Source organism: Uranotaenia lowii, chromosome 2, assembly GCF_029784155.1.
Source record: "Uranotaenia lowii strain MFRU-FL chromosome 2, ASM2978415v1, whole genome shotgun sequence".
Lineage (NCBI taxonomy): Eukaryota > Metazoa > Arthropoda > Insecta > Diptera > Culicidae > Uranotaenia > Uranotaenia lowii.
Window position 1 is genome coordinate 97,500,434 of NC_073692.1, and position 15,376 is coordinate 97,515,809.

The 15,376-nt window shown below is 34.3% G+C and overlaps 1 protein-coding gene across 2 annotated transcripts in view; it reads left to right on the plus strand.

Moving 5' to 3' along the window:
* Positions 1 to 15,376, plus strand: part of LOC129749775 (tyrosine-protein kinase Btk29A-like) — a 154,392-nt gene that overhangs the window by 112,188 nt on the left and 26,828 nt on the right. The window lies entirely within an intron of this gene.

Here is a 15,376-nt window from a genome sequence, read left to right on the forward strand (position 1 = left end):
ATATTGTATTTATATTGTATTTATATACATAATTTAAAAACAAAAACAATTGAATAAAAGTTGGTTAAATTTTTCTGAGCTAGCTTTAGATAAATGGTTTTTTTGGGGTTTGAAAAACGATTTGAACGTTGCTGGTGACGTGTTTCGTTTGAAAAAAATGTGGTGTTTTTCCTCACTACTTTTACAAATTTTTAACATAATCACTAGTTTCAGCTTTGTTCGAATTTAGTGTTGAAAAATTTCTAATGCCCAGATTTTGCCAAGTTTTGGGAAAAATTGTTCCTTATTTGCTCAGCCCACATAAATGCGGGAAAATTCTGCAATTCATACTGTAACCCCTTGACTTGTGTTAAAGTGAAACTATTCGAGATATTATTTCGTGGGGGAGGAGAGGGGGGGGGGCGCTTAGCTGGTTTACTTTTCGTTTTAACACTCCAATTTTCACCATTTTTTTTTACTTTTTAGTTAGTTTTAGTAATTTTTAGTTTTTACTTCCTTCCCCAGATTCCTTGAACAAAAGCAGTGGGATTAAAGTAAAATTAAACTTCTTTTCTCGGGGGTGGGGGGGGGGGGGTGGGGGGGTGGGGGCGATGCAATTGATTGCAAATGCAATTTATATTTGCTTAAAAAAAATCCCTTCTAAGTAACGAACGCGTTTTGATTTCATTTAAGTGTTTAGAAAACATATTTCAAGTATGGATTCATCCTCAATTATGGGTGCCTGAATACTGTTTTCAACATTCAAAGTTCGTCAAAATTGCCTCGAAAACTGTAGGCTACAACGTTATACAAGACAATTCGGCTTTATCTGTTTACTGAAAAAAAGTTTTTAGGTGTAAATCATGCAAAAAGACTCGCTCTTATATTTGATTGGAGAATTTCAAAACGTTTGGTTTGATTAGCATTTTTTCTGAAAAATCTATCTTTTTAACTAATTTAGTCACGATAAAGTTCCGTCCTGAACCACTGTGCACTGCAAGAAGGGAGGGGTCTTTATTAAAATATTTTTTTCCGTATCGAAAATTCCTTCCATGCCAATTTTAGCTCCATTTGCTCGATTTGTTGTATTGAGGCTTATCACTATCTTTCAAACAAAAGAAGGAAGGGGTCTCAAATAATGATAGAAATTTTTCTCGTATCCAAATATCATGCTAAGTATGCTATATTTTGTTTGGTTCACTCGATTAGTTCTCGGGATATTCAATAACTGTATGGGAGCCCCTTCCACCTACTTTCTTCTTAGTAGATGGAGGGAAGAGTCTCAAATAGTCGTAGAATGATTTCATGTACCCAAATCCCTTTTCATGACGAATTTGGATTTCTCATTTGATTAGTTCTCAAGTTACTATTTTTTATGGGGAAGGAGAGCTCTTTAATGGCAGAAGCGATGGGTCTCAAACTATCATAAAATCTTTTCTAGGAACCCAATATCCTCCCATATCAATGGGGGACCTCCACCCTCTCAGCTCTTCACTGGAAGAAGGGAGGGGTACCAAATAAGGATGGAAATAATTCCCTCACTCAAATACCTCCCAAATAGCAATCTTCTTCGGCCTCCAAAGCCCCCTTCTGTCAAATTTGATCGTAAATCGGGTCAGTTTTCTAGTCTATTGGGTACAGACAGACAGAGAGACAGAAATTTATTTAAGTATAAAGGTATAGATATGGAATTTTTAGAAGATAGACAAATCAATGTAACCTCTGGGGCCGAGGAAGAATGACCTTAATGGGTAAAATTCCTATAAAAAACGAGAAAATTACCTCTGGGATTACGATATTCTCAACCAACCTTATCAAATTTGTGCCAATATTAGTTCATTTTGATTAAATTAAATTCAATTTAATTTAATGAATGCTAGAGTAACCCAAGTCAGCTGGCTATCTAAAATCAAATGCTTAAAATAAAGCTCTACCTATCAGAAGACGACAAAATTCGATCAGTTCAAACCACGGGAAGTGGTTGAATTTTATTATTTATATTTTATGTGAATTTGATACACTTTGAAAGCAAGAAAAATCTGTTTTCATTCAAATCTTTTTTTAGAAAGAACCACAATTATCCAATAGATTTCAAAGTTAAAAGTTAAGATCAAGGTTTTAATATGAAGTTTTGTTCAAAAAAAAAAATGCAAAATTTGTTCGGATATTGTTATTTTATGCTTTTTCTTGCTGTTTTGCTCCGTGACATAATATTTTGGCTACAAATTAGCTGGAGATTGCTAAGTGATTGAAATAGTGAGAAATTGTTGTAACGTTGTCAAACGGCATGCATAAGCGTTTATCATTTGATGAATCTTGCAACACTGCCAAGGCATAAGGCAGAATGAGAAGACTTGATCCCTGGGTGATATGATCCAAACGCAAAATCTCGTTACTGGAATCTCTAACAAAAAACTAATGTTCAAAAAAAAATGTGCCAAAATAGAACAAAACAACAGTGCTTTTACCTTAGAAAATATTTAAACAAAAAATAGAAATTTTGATTTATTTATGAAAAATTTGATAAAATGTGCCTTAAAGATTTTTTTTATCATTTTCAAATGATTCCAACACAAAAAAAAAAAAAAAATATTTTCGATGTGTCAAGCATCAGAGAATAGTATGAACTTCATAATGACAAAATCTCAGGGCAAGGGTAAGCTGCTTATTTATTTTAGTTTTTTTTCAAAATATAACTTTTGGGTTCAATTGATTCCTTGAGCTCAATAACGATTTTTATTTATCAAAATGTATTTTTATGATTGTAAAGCACGACATAACTGGTATTCATTTTCATGTAGACTTATAGTCTTACTCTCATGTCCAGATTATTCATGTTCAATTAATCAGGAACTAAAAATTTCTCCTACTTCTGAGCGCCGATGTGGTCTAGTGGATAGGCTGGTACGAGTCTGGTATTGGTACGCCAGGCGTACTGAGTTCGATTCCCAGTATCGGCAAGAAAAACTTTTGGGTTCGAATCCCATAAGCGGGCCGACAGGTAAGATGTGTTTCATTATATAACTGACTATATAATTGGAATGTTCAATCAGTTGCCAGCTGGTCAGGCATATACACGGATGCCGGAATACCTGTTATAAACTAGCCCACCTGATTGATTCGTTCTTCCAAAATATACCTACACCAACACACGCAATACATTCACCACATAACAGTTCATACGAAGCCATGAGGTCCGGGTATGGTGGCGCGCTGCATTGGAGATTTGTTGAACCTAATAATCTAAGGAATGCATGTGAACCTATACTTTGGCAGAAACTGCGGTGAATCCGTGCACCCATGGTGGTTTACCCATACATACATACTAAAAATTTCTCCTACTTCTGCTGCGTAAAACTAATATCGATGCCTATCCACTCTACTAACTATTTTAATAAAGCGACCAACGCCCATTCGAATCGGTGATTGATGCAGTCCCATTTGGTTTCCAAACGACATAATTGCCAGGCATAGCTACGGGTCACCTTCCGTATATATCGGTTATTCAAGATCTGAACCGAACGCATATCTTAATCGAATCGCTCACCCGACCAAAGACTGGGGGCACGCGATTCTTGGAACTCCGTCCTCTCCCTTGCTGTTGGGTGAATTAGTTTTCGTTTCGTTTTTTGATATTCCTGAATCTACCCATAATCAATCAGGAACGTTCCTCAACAGTAGTGATTAGTGCTATCCAAAGTTCTCCAAATAACAGAATAAAAAAATTATTTTTACGGTCCTTGTCCCGGATGATGATGATCACAATAAAACAAACCGAAAGAAAGAAATCATCTTAAACGCTGAAACATGGTCTAAAGACACAAGACGATGTTGGAAGGTTGACCCTCGAATACCGTGAGAAAATTGGTTCTTCACTCGGTAGTTCGTTCGATCTCAACTGGAATTTGATAATCATGTTCAGATACGCATGTGCGATTTGATCTTGAAGCTGGAGTTGGAAGCACACAAAAAAGCTACTTTTAGTCTGTTTTTTGTTTCTCACTTGCTACCTTTGGCTGGGTTGAAAGCTTACAGAAAAAAATGGCACTCTGATTCATGTTGACTCAAACTTCAACATTCTTCATTGTGTTTTCTGGAATGCGACTGTCACGCTATCTTGGTGGCCGTCGTTCATATTTAAATTGTTTAGGGCTCTGAAGTAGGTTCTGAAACGGATAACGGATAAAGGTGAAAATAAAGTTAACATATCATAACAATTTTCTTCAGCCTTATAATCAATAAGAAACCATATCGAATTCACTAATCACTAATCACTAATAGTACTTCCACAGCCAGAACTTATGTCTGAGTCCCAAAGAACAATAAAAGTGAATTATTATTCTTCTTGTCTTTGTTCATGCTTTTCATAATTTTAACATAAAAATATTAAAATGATCAAAAACATAAAGTGGTTGGGCTTACCATGGAGCAGAGAACGCAGAGATATCTGGAACACAGGAACAGGAAGAAACGTGGACCACCAGTACCATACGTTTCAAATGGGCAATATCGTTGGAAACATGCTAAAAAAAAATGATTGATGATATATTTATGTGTAATGTGATGCAACTTCATCAATATCTAGGAACTTTCTCCAGCGGCTGGAAATGATTCATTTTGTACACATAAATCACAAAACTTAAGAATTAATTCATTTTAAAAAAATATGGTGAGATAAATCAAAGGATTTTGAAATAATAATTTTTTTATTATTTCATAATACTGTTTTGGATTTCAGTGTACAATCATTTCTGGTCATCGACCAAGGATTAAGCGCCTTTACTTACTCTTGAAAATAAAAAGAGAAACGGAGAAAATTAGTAGAATAAAAAACCTTTCGAGGTTTATTTCCAGCTCGAAAGGTTTTTTTTTTTGTAAATTTAATTCTTACAAAAGAGATCTGTCCATTATATTACCTTGGAAGCGCCCCATTAATCCTCTGTTTACAATTGTTGCAAAAAATTCACAAATAATTTTAAAGATATAATTTGTAGCAGTTCAGTTAGTAAGAAAAATGTTATTTAAATCTCTATAGATATGAAAAAAAATTCGTTGAAAAAATACCCCACTGCGCGAATCAAGAATTATTATGAATAATTATCTTTGTGTAGATAGTCTCCTTTAGCCATTGGGAATGACAGAGAAATCCGTAAGCGTCTTTAATGTTTTGAGAAACTTTATCTACACTTCACTGGGGCACATATGGATGGCGATCTGAATGGTCAACACCTTGTATAAAATCCACTGATAAACGCATAAAGCTGCATTTGCCCTACTATCGTAAATAAACATCAAATCGCAGCACTCCGGAATGTTTCCCACTCACGCCCTCGTGGCTCACACATAATTGGCTGTGTAGGGTAAGTGAGCCTTAATTTGGCATGCTCCTTATCTTGGCCTGCCAAAATGCATTTTGGTGTTTTTGATGTCAAACATACGCCAAAAAATGAAAAAAAAATCAAACATAACAGAAAATCGCATATTGCAACATTCTGCATAGCATTTGTTCACATTTGAATTCAAATGACTAGGAAATAAATTTTTTTCACATGACAAACTGCAAATAAAATTATGATCTTCGGAAAAAATCTTAAATGAACCTACCTTGCTAGTGCATCAGCCAACTTCGGATTGATTTTGTAAACACACCTCTTCACGGAAAAATCACTAAAAATCACCGTTGCTAACAGCAAAACATGGCAAAAAATATAAAATTATTATTTACTCCAAACTACGTACATTTTTATCTAGAATTTAAGAAAATATAAACATTTTTTTTGCCTAATCTTGGCATGTAATTCCACAAATAGAAGTATGTATGTATGTGTGAAAACGACATCAGCAGGCAGCCGGCGGCCGTTTGTCGGCCGACGGTGCACAGTGGTCTGGAAATTGAAAAGCCGGTCAAAAGTAAAATTAATGATTGAAATAAATTTAAAATATCATGAATGTATTTTGGACTAAAATTAATTCATTTATCTCTAAAGTCGACTCAAGCTTATTTGGCATCTTAGTTGGAATTATAATGCTACAACTTGAGCTGCTCTTTTATGGTAAATTTCGAGAACTTTTCTTCTCAATAAAATTTACCTCTCAATAAATTAATTTAACGTATTTTGATTTAATTTGATTTGCTGCATATGTGTCGCTTTGAAAGAAATTGTTATAAAGTTCAAATTATGACACTCTAAATATTATGTTTATTCAAAAAAAAATATTACACTGCAATGTTGGAATACTATGTTGTAACGAACTTGAATTTTTATTGTTTGCAGTTTCATGTGAAATCAAAAATAATATTTTGACCAATTTTATTTTTTATTATAGATCACTGTGCATCAGCAGGAGGTGATGACGTTTGTTCTCGGTAAGAAAGGAATATGCGAAAGAAGCGCTGCCGAGTTTGGGTGATGATTTTGCATGAGTGCGAGTGGGATGCAGCACGAATATCATGATTGCATGTTACAGATTTAGCAAACGATTTGTTTGCTTGATTAATGAACATATTTATGTTATGTTTATGCCATAGTTTGGAACTTATAATAGAAGTTATGAATACACAAAAACTGAAATAATCTAGTAATGCTTTTTGACGTAAGATAAAAATTTTACATGCAAATATCAATTAAAAAAATTGATTGACATTTCGTACTTCCGACTTTTTGAAAACAATACAGAACATTGATGTGCTTCCTTCCTGCAATGAATTCGTGGGGGCTGTTGTTGTATTAGTGAGGCAAGTTTTTCCTAGAGACGGCCAATTTAAGGAACTCATAAAGGGCCAAAATTCGGCGCGGGGGCTACAATAAGGAGCATTTCGATCAAAAGTTTGATCAGGTTTATCTCAAATTATCAACCGTTTTCAAGCAAGGACATATTTTTACTGCATTTCAGGCTAGTAAGCAATCATATTTGTCGAAGGGCTTTTGAAGGTACACATTACTGGTAGACTGCAATCATGGGAAATCTAGTCAACCATGCCTTAGGGGCCAAGATTGGGTACATTCACCCTATAATAAAATAAACAAAAACTTACCAGCAACTACAAATAGAAATATATATCTACACAACGATTGAATGCCAAACATTTTGTTACTTAAGTAATGGTTTTTATGAACACAACTCAAAATAAATCAATTCAATAAACCACGTTACAGAAAAAAAGAACACCTTCCAGAAATCATTCCTTTTTCGTAGAATAAATATCATGGAACGGACTCACCAAAGATCAGTTTCACGTCAGCTGGTTGTCCAAATTGTTTATGACACTGGAGGAGGTCGCAACTCTCGATTTTTATCACTTGATCACACTTAACGAATAATGACACTTTCGGAAATTCTTTAAAACATATATTTATAACATTTCAAATTTATTTTACCACTTAAATATTAAAAACATAAATTTGAACGACGGAGAGAAAATAAAACGCGTCCTCTGCAAACCAATCATGGCCTACTCCTCCTCAATAAGAAACCATATCGAATTGATCTAAAATAGAAACTTCACTTTTAAAATTTAGAGTATCAACCCGAGGGTTGCTGGTCATTTATTTAACAATTATCCTTCCTTCTTGATTGTTCTGGCATCACAATGTCAGTATGGTGCTCGATTGTGTTCGTTTAGTTTCAAAATCTTGTCTCTGAAATATTGAAAGATATTTTCGATTTTCTTAGTTTATTCAGAAAAACGACACTCGCTTATAAAGGTTTCACATTCTTACTTACACAGGTTTTGGAATTTTAACATCTAGAGATGATTTATCTCGCTTATCCAGTTCAACGCCTATCCAGGCTCGACTGCATTTATAAAACGTTTTTTGTTTTACAACCTCAAAACTGTTTTTAAAATCTGTAATGGAAAAAATCGCATTTTGCATATTACACAAAATTCAATAGCTTGGGATAGGTTTGACTTGCCAAACTCTCTTCCAACTCCAAGAAACAAAATAGGAATAACACTAGAGAACTTAATTTTTGGTGCCTCTATTTTAATAACTGTTGTTGGAAGATTTTTGCGTCCTCAATTCGAATCGTATGCCAGATTTTTTTTTATCAGCTCATTTTTTAAGTGATAAAGCGTGTGAAAATTTTGAAATTTACCGATTTCGAGTAAAATCGATCGTTGATAACTGATGAACCAAAAAACCTAAATTAAAAACAAAAACTGATTTTGAATCTATATACAGACCCCGTTTGTTTTTGGAAACATTCGATTTTGGCAACATTCGATTTCGGCAACATCCAATTTTGGCACATGTGCAGAATCGAACGGTTTTTAGTAGTGACATAACCTTTTATGTTTCTCTATAACAGGACCAATATAATTTGGACAAACACCAAAAATACGTTTTTACGTTCAGAAATGGTGATAGAATATAACAACAAAAACAAAAAAATTTAAAAAATTTATAAAGTACTCAAAAATTACAAAAAGATGAAAAATTTAAAAAATATACAAACAAAAGACTAAAAATTACAAAATCAACTTAAAAATAACGAAAAACGACAAAACGGCAAAAATGACAAAAGAAGACTAAGATATAAACAAAACAAAAAAGTTCAAAATGCTTCAAAAATATGAGAAAAAAAATTATAAAAACTCTAAGATTGTCGGAAACTGACTTTAAATAACGTTAATGATAATAAAAAGAGTTATTTTGTAAAAATAGGAGATGAAAAATTTCAGGAAAAAAAACGTTCGATTTTGGCAACATTCGATTTTGGCAACACAAAATGTTCGGGCATGTTGCCAAAAACGAACGGGGTCTGTATTATTATAAGTTTAGAAATAAATGACTTTGAAAAATTAACTTCTGCAGTTTTAAGTAATATAAATAGATAACATTACATCTATTTCTGACACAGTTGAAAAAAAAAGTTTGAGAATAAAGACTGCAAAACGATTAGACTTATAATTTAAAAACTATCCACGATTTAATTTGGATTGAAATCTCCTAAGTTTTTTGTCAAAATGCCGTTTTTGCGAAATTGGAAAAATGTACCATAAGAAAACTTTTTTCTTTGAAGTCAAAATTATCGCGATTTTTGGAAAGAAGATCATTGAAACAAAATCTTTAATTTTCAAATCTTTGTCTACAGTTTTACCAAAAACGTGCAAAAAATTATTAAAATGCATTTTTAACCATTTTCCAACGTTATTTAAAAATTTCAGCGCCTCCAAATTAGTCTAAATTAGGGATACCATACGTATTCTGTTCTGTACACGTTCTCTTTTTAGATCTGGAAATGATCGTACTCTTCTTTTTATAAAATTTAACGGAATGTTCTCGTTTTTTAGGCAGTATGCACGGCAGAAATTTGCTTAAAAGTCTAGTACACAAATCGAAAGCGTTTGAATCTAAAATAATGATCTATCAAAAAGGAAACATATATTTTTTTTCAGGATCTGTATATAAAAAGAAATTTCTGTATGTTTGTTTGTTTGTTTGTCCTCTATAGACTAAGCCGTCTTAAGAGCTAGAGATCTGAAATTTGACATGGATGCTCGTTAAGACCAGGAATGATGAAAAATGTTTTCAGATTTTCGGATGACCTCTTCTGAAGGGGGTCGTCCATACAAGACAAATATTGTTTTCGCGATATTGACGTTATTTTTCGTCGGATTGTGTTAAGAGTTTGTTCATGAGTGTTTTGAAAGACAATCAATCGATTTCAGGTGTTACATTTGGTGTAAGAAGTCAGTCAAAGGGGTCGTCCATATTAACTGTTCGCTAATTTTGCGATTTTGACGTTACTATACATCGTATTCAGATGACAATTTGTACACGATAAATTTGAGTGACGTGCAATCGATTTGAGGTATCAAATTTATTGTAAAGGGCCGGCAAAAAGGGTCATCCATATTAACTTTTCAATATCTTAGTGATATTATCGATTTTATAAATCGGATTGGGATGAAAATTTGCACACGGTCGATCCACACATGCACATTCACATGCACATCAATTTCAGATGTCAAATGATTTGACAGGGGTCGACGAAATGGTCGTCCATATAAGTTATTTTTTTCACTGCTTTTAGTAATGTTGACGTTATTATGCAATGGATTGCTTTGGAAATTTACACACGGGAGTTTTTAGAGAAGGGCAATCGATTTCAGATATCAAAGATTGTCACTGAAAGAGGGTTAACTTTTTGGCAATTATGCAACGATCGAGTCAAAATTTATACTCGAGGGTTTTTTGGCACGTTGAATTGATTCCTGATTTCAAATTTGGAAGCAAACGAAAGAAAAAGTGATCGTCCAAAATTTTTGCAAATATTACTAAACAATTAATTCGGAAGTGCATCTGGAAAATCTTTGGCAATTAGAGTATTCATACAAACTGTTCATGGGAAATTCTAAGTTGAAAGCGAAACGGAGTTCTTATGGGATCAGCTTATATAAAAAAAAACTTTTCTTTTTGAATAATCCAACTAAATTCAGCCTTTGACTATTAATGAAAGTAACAAGGTAAAGAATATGAATAGTAAAAAAGACGTACACCGTCTTAGCTGATTTAAGCTTTTCAGACTGAATAATTGACGTGGACAACTTATAATTAACATTTAACACCCAGTACCGAGATGGGAATCGAACCCATGCCATCAGTGGATCAGCGATTACCGTCTTGCCACGGTTTGACGAACAATCCAACCTCTGATCATAACAACACAACAACTAACTTACGTTTTAAAAATAGTTGATTGTAACAAGCTTCAATTCTTTTTTTTACTATCCGTTCATTTAAAACGGCTTGTACCGAAACTTCAATTCTATGAATTGAATACAAAATTTGACATAAGTCCAGGGTGGCTAGCGAACCGGGAAAACCGGGAAAACCGGGAAAAACTTTGGAATTTCATCACGTCACCGGGAAACCGGGAAAAAACCGGGAATTTCGGCACCTCACCGGGAAAATTGACATTTTTGACATTTTTTCAATAAGTTTCAAAAATATTTTTAAAATTATTTCAAAATTTAAGAGTATTTTTGAGAGTTTCGATATAGATTCATCTCATAAACGCTTATTTTCGTCCATTAGTAAAATAAGCGTTTATGTTATCACTTTTTTAACTAATTGCGGCGAAATATGAGTTATCTCACTTTTTCGCTCTCCGCAAGTGTACTACACTTACAAGCATAACTCACGACAAAACTAAACACAAAACTGAACTTTTTTCTCTCTTAAAGAAGTTTCGAACTTAACCAGGTTCTCTTTTATAGAGGGTCAGCAACATACCAAATGAATGAAAGTGATCTAGAAATTCAACTATTCAATATGTATTTAATAAAAATTCACCTGACACCAGTTCGAAGTTTTCTGAGTAAGTTTCAATATGGTACAAAAGTGTTATTTTCTCTAATTTCCTTGGTCTAGTCAGGAAAACGACTATAGCTTATGGAGGTATTACACTCTCACTTGAAGAGGTTTTGTGTTTTGCTAATCTTGAGACTTGTTGTTTTCTCTCACTATAGAGGTTCCAGGTTCGGCTGTACCACACGCTCCTTTATTTTAACTCAAAATTAAGTACGACCGATGTTCAAAACATAGTTCTATTCTATGAACTTAAAGTTAAGTACTCTTTTTCCTCCTTGCGATGGTTCAAAACGGAATTCGAACTGCGAACTCTAAATTGATCCTTTTTTTCCTTCGGCGAGGGATCAAAGCTGAGTTCTACCTTATGAACTAAAAATTGAACTCTCTTTGTTGGACTGAAAACACTTAGCGAGTTCAGTTCGAACCGGAACAGAAACCAACGAACATGTCGCAAAATTTTGTCGTATCGGAACAATTACCGGAAGACTATGAAGGAACTTCATAACGGAATGCATGCTCACCGTGTCAGCTTAAAATTCTTTCCGTCATTGTTATCATACGGTGAGCGGCTTGGAATGTCCGAAAACTTCCGGATGTTGTTTACTTCCCGTAGGAAGTAACATCCGGAAGTTTTCTTTGACCGGGAGTGTCAAAACTTTCCACCGCTCCGTAATTGTACCGGACACAGCAAAAAATTTCTAAAAGTATACGCAATCTAAAATACGAGTGATCTACTTTTTAACCAGTGTAATTCAAAACTGATGTAATTTTACACTCTTTTTGATCTATTTTTGAATCGTTGGTATAAACTTAATTTTGTATGATGTATGTTTACACGCCCTGATCTAAAAATATATCTCAATATAAAATTACATCGAAAACAATGTAAAACACGACAGATCCATTGTTTTCCTTTTTTTCGCGGCATAAATTGTTCTGTTTTTATCCGAGATGGTGGTTTATTGTGCGAAAAGAAAAAAAAATCGCTTCCGCAGTTAATTTAGTATTAAAACCGAACCAAATTCTTTCAGAATTGAATTAAAAAATGTTAGATTATAGTTATAGACGAAATGAAAAAAAAAATGGAACTTCAAATTCTCTTTCGATTGCAGAAATTGCTGTTTTATAAATGGATCAAAAGCCGAATCAATGTTGAATGTTTCTAATGTTTAGGGGATTCCGATTACTATGCTGTTCCGGGAGGATTCAAGAATGCAATGTGCCGGAACAGCAACATCCGGGTACAAGAAATTTTAATCTTCCTTTAATTCCCTGAATAAAAGCTACCCTCGAAAAAAAGGATAAATTCGAGTTCGGCTGCCGAACTTAGTATTGAGTATGCCTATCAGAACTTAGTTTTGCTATTGCCCAGTTGAACTCAAAGTTGAGGGCTGCCATCGAAGTGCTGTTTTGAACCAAAACTACTTAATTTTGAGTTTAAAAAAAGGAGCGTGCAGTTTTAGTTTCGACGTAAAATTATTCAGTTTCCGATATACATATTTCATAAAATTATTTTATGCAAAAAGCAAATAATTTGGCAGCGTGAGACGTTTTCAAGCAGAGTAACACCTCTTTTTCATCAGAAAAAAAATTGATTTTTCAATGTTGTTGTTGTTGTGTATTTCGTTTGAATTGGTCTGAGGAAGGAAGCATTACACCGCAAGTGTTAAGTTTTTAATTCATTCTACGTTAAGCTGTTGCTTAAAGTTTCCGAAATATAAGGCCTTAACCCTGAAAAAAAATATCTTACACTCAAACAATAAAACCTCACCCCTGTTTTATAACGGTTTCTATATTTCCATGTATATTTAGTTTAAATGACTATTACTACAGTTATTCATTGTTTTGTTTAAAAAAAATTTTTTTTTCAAAAACATGTCTTTGGATTTGTACAATATATTTTTTCTATTTAAAAAAAACTAAATATTTTCCTGCCATCTAATAATTTTAAGTTTTGTAAGACAAATTGATTTAATAGTATGTTTCTTTTCAGCCAATATAAATTTTCTAGAATTTCTATAGAGTTCTAGAAAAAAAATATAATTTATTAAGAAATATGTTAACAATAATATTTCTAAATAAATTATAATTTTTTTTTTCTAGAACTCTATAGAAATTCATGAAAATTTATATTGGCTGAAAAGAACTACATTATAGTTTCAAGATCATTTTAACCGGACTTTTTTTTTGAAAAATTGTTGAAATTGTGGAGCAAAACAACGAATAGATGCCCAGTTCGTTAGATTTGTTTTTAAAAAAAATCATGAAAACCTGTAAATTTGAAACGAAAAGACTGCTTGTTACAAGACATCGAAGTGTTTGCCACGATTTCTAATCGGTTAACAAGTTTTTGGATACAATTATTAAAAATTTGAAGCCTTTTATATTGATTTTTTTTATTCGCCATGATTTTATATCAAAAACGAGTATAATAAATATCGGAAAAATCATCATTTATAACCGGGAAAAAACCTGGAAAAAACCGGGAAAAACTTTGGAATTTCAAAACGAAAAATCGCTAGCAACCCTGTAAGTCTAGCCCGGTCCAGGTGCCCGGATCTCATGAAAAGAAGACCGTATTTTTTCCAGATTCATTTTTGTTGCCAAAACAAATAAAACACAAATTGTGTGGTAAAAGTTGAGCAAGTTTGTAAAAATAATCATGCACGGTTTTTTGACAGCATTCACGATTCAAAAACCGCTGATGAATCATGACGAAAATAAATTTTTCTTCAAGTTTCCTTTCTTGAGTTGTTTGTTTGTTTATTCAATCAATCAACGGACCAAGTATAGGTCCAAATGACGACTTAAAGTTAAAGTTACATAAAATTTACATCTAATTAATGATTTCTTGATAATCTTAAAACACTTCTTCGAAAAACATTCCGCGAATCGTCGAAGTCGAAGAGTTCGGAAAAGCGGTTGAACGTTTTCATCACACCGATGAATGCACTATTGGCTCCATAGTTGTTCAATCGAATGGGAACATACAGTTGAAGGTCCTGGTTTCTCAGTCCATGAGGTCTCACACTAAGAGGAATAGCTTCTAGTAGCGTAGGACAATCGATACGCGATGTCAGTATATCGGCGACAAAAGAAGCTCGTGTTGCATTTCTTCGGGCTTGAAGAGTATCCATGTCTATAAGACGACATCGATGTTCGTAGCTTGGCATGTGGAACGGGTCTTGCCAGTTAAGGTGTCTGAGGGCATAACGCAAAAAGCGCCTCTGGATGGCCTCGAGCCGCTCATTACCGTTCTGGTAGTAAGGACACCAGACAGCTGAGGCGTATTCGAGGATGGATCGAACTATGCTGCAATACAGGCTCTTCAGGCAATACACGTCCTTGAATTCCTTGGCCACTCGGAATAAAAATCCGAGGCTTCTAGAAGCTTTATCGACGACGTAGTTCGTATGTGTTTTGAATTCCAGCTTACGGTCGAGTATTACGCCCAAATCATTGATGTGGTCCACCCGCGCAATGGACTCATCTCCTAAGAAGTACTCCGCGCAAAAAGGCTGCCGTCTTCGTGAGAAACTGATGACTGCACATTTACTGCGATTCAAAGGCAGGCAGTTGATGTCGCACCACTTTGCGAAAAGATTAAACTGGTTTTGCAGAAAATCAATGTCGTCCTGACCTTTTATGGCGTAAAACAGTTTAAGATCGTCAGCATAACAAAGTTTCGGGCCGTTAAGGAGTGTGAGCACATCGTTAAAATAGATTAAGAAGATAATCGGTCCTAAGTGACTACCTTGGGGCACACCAGAGGAAGCAGAGAACTGGCTGGAGAGAGTGTTTCCAGTGCGAACTGTCAATTTACGTCCAGTTAAGTAACTGCGGAACCATCCAAGTAAAGGTCCGCAAAGTCCTAAGCGCCCAAGCTTACCAATGGTGATATCGTGGTTCACCTTATCAAACGCTGCTGACAAATCGGTATAAATGGCGTCAGTTTGAGACTTAGCAGCAAAACTTTCGTGTACATAGGAGGTGAATGTCAACAGGTTAGTTGTCGTAGAGCGTTTGGGCATAAAACCGTGCTGATCGATCGAAAAATTTTGCTTACAGTACGAGAA